Raw genomic sequence first — 2,105 nt, 5'->3', positions numbered from 1 at the left:
GCCCGCCGGTTAGGCCCGAGGGTCCAGCCCTCTCAGGCGGGTGCCCTCAGGAGGGCCAAATGGCCCACCGGTTTGGCCCACCAGTCTTGGCGGGAAAATGCTATTTCTTCTCAAACTTCTCCCAACCTTTGGGGATTCAAATGGGGCTTTTTCAAACCCATTCTTCACACATTCAAGGTCTCATAAGATGGTTTTAACCTAGATCTAGGTTAGATTTAAGGAATGGAAAGCCATCTTACCTTCTTTGCTCAAGAACTCCTTCAAAACCCCAAAATCACTTCCAATCACCAATGCTCTTGCAACCGTGGAAACCATTCTTCAAATCCTTCAAAATCAACACATAAACCATCTATTAAACATTAGATCCATCATCTCAAGGGGGATTTACAAGACCTCAAGAAACCCTATCCAAATCAAGGGTTTTTACTTGGGTATGGTGAAAGCTTAAGGAACCCAGCTTTTGCTCACCTCTAAACGTAGATCTAGCGTTGGAGATCACTCTTCCGGCATCGGAATGAGAAGATCAAGCCTCGGCGCCGCTGAAATCCATCTCTCCTTCCTCTTCCTTCTCTTCTCCTCTTCTTTCGCTTCTTTTCTCTCTCCTCTTTACTCCTCTCACCAACGTCCGAGTGTCATAAATGAGAAAAGAAAAAGGAACATAAATGCTATATATACTTCTTAAAATAACTAAGTAATCACATGGGTGGGTCACTCAGGTGGGTGGATGCGCCCACCTATGACCGCCCACCTGAGGGCCAAAACTTGGCCAACAAGTGGGATTTTGACAAAATTCGGCCCTCGGGATGAATCTCACTCTTGGCATAATGTAATATACATATGCACCTCAAGATACGGCTACATACCTGCTTTATCCGTACATGGCCTTATGATATGTGCATGTACATGGCTTGGGTATGCCCGTCTCCTCTGGCACTGGCTCGGACTTGTCTGGCCAGCCGGTGTTTAAGGTCACCCTTGCCATCATGGTCCATAAGGAACCCGCCTTAACTCTCTCCGATTTGGGTCCTGCTTGGTTAAACCGGGTCAACTATGAAATCAGACTGGGTTTAAGAAGTAGGGTATTACAATTTTGGTATAAGGCATTAACACTATCATTAGAAGTGCCCCCAGAGGTGTTGGGGCATTCTTCTATGACATGTCCAGGGGACTGGCACCAAGCACAAATCTTAACCAAATTTACTGATAATGGCTCTCTAGGAACAATAGCCTCAATTCTCTTGATTAGGCTATCCAAATGGGCTTCCTTGGCTACTATTCCATCCACAAAATATTCTTTTCCTCCTATGATTCTTTCACTCTCTTAGGTTGATTCCCACTCACGGGTTTTGTCAGCTAAGTCAAGTAAGAATTCCCATGCCTTTCCTTCATCTGTAAAGGATGTGAATCTCTCAGGGCACATAAACTCTATCATTTGTTTAGTTGGGTTATCAATACCCTCATAAATTATTTGACATAAATGCCATAAGTCTAGGCCATGGTGAGGGCATTCTTGGAGTAGATCATTGAATCTCTCCATAAGTTTGAAAAAGGACTCACTAGGCTTTTGCCTAAACTGAAGGATATCACTTCTAAGCTTATTGATCTTGTGAGTTGGGAAAAACTTCTTAAGGAAGACAACTGTGAACTGTTCCCATGAGGTTATGAAATTTGTGAATAACCCATACAACTACTTCTTAGCTTGATTTTTTAATGCAAAAGTGATAAACCTAAGCTTAACAGCATCATCAGAAAGCTGTTGGATCTTAATTAGAATACATACCTCTTCAAATTTCCTTAGAAATAGGTATGCATCCTCAGAGGTCAACCTATGGAAGTGGGGCAACATAGTATTGTATTGAGATTTGAGTTCAAAATTATTGCCCTGGGCTTGTGGTAGAACTATGCAGGAAGGTTGGGCTGTTCTAGCAGGGTAGAACCTATCTTTTAGAGAATTAGGTGAAGGGTTTTGATGTTGGTCTCCCTTATTGAAAGGTTTTAAAGAGAGCAAACGTATAGGGTTACTACTTGTTGGATCTATTCTTTCTAACCAATTCTTAGTATTACGTACCCACCTAACACTCATACAATCGAAAACTACCCACAAC

The 2,105-nt window shown here is 42.6% G+C and overlaps 1 non-coding gene across 1 annotated transcript; it reads left to right on the top strand.

Annotated features, from left to right (window-relative positions):
• Positions 1-1,490: 1,490 nt before the first annotated feature.
• Positions 1,491-1,597, top strand: LOC122066414. Its single transcript, XR_006136353.1, has one exon. It is a non-coding gene; the product is annotated as a small nucleolar RNA R71 (small nucleolar RNA).
• The last annotated feature ends 508 nt before the right edge of the window (positions 1,598-2,105 follow it).

The sequence above is a fragment of the Macadamia integrifolia genome, unplaced genomic scaffold (genome assembly GCF_013358625.1).
Source record: "Macadamia integrifolia cultivar HAES 741 unplaced genomic scaffold, SCU_Mint_v3 scaffold2381, whole genome shotgun sequence".
Classification (NCBI taxonomy): domain Eukaryota; kingdom Viridiplantae; phylum Streptophyta; class Magnoliopsida; order Proteales; family Proteaceae; genus Macadamia; species Macadamia integrifolia.
Note: the sequence above shows the minus strand (reverse complement) of the source record. Positions and strands in the feature narration are given on the sequence as shown.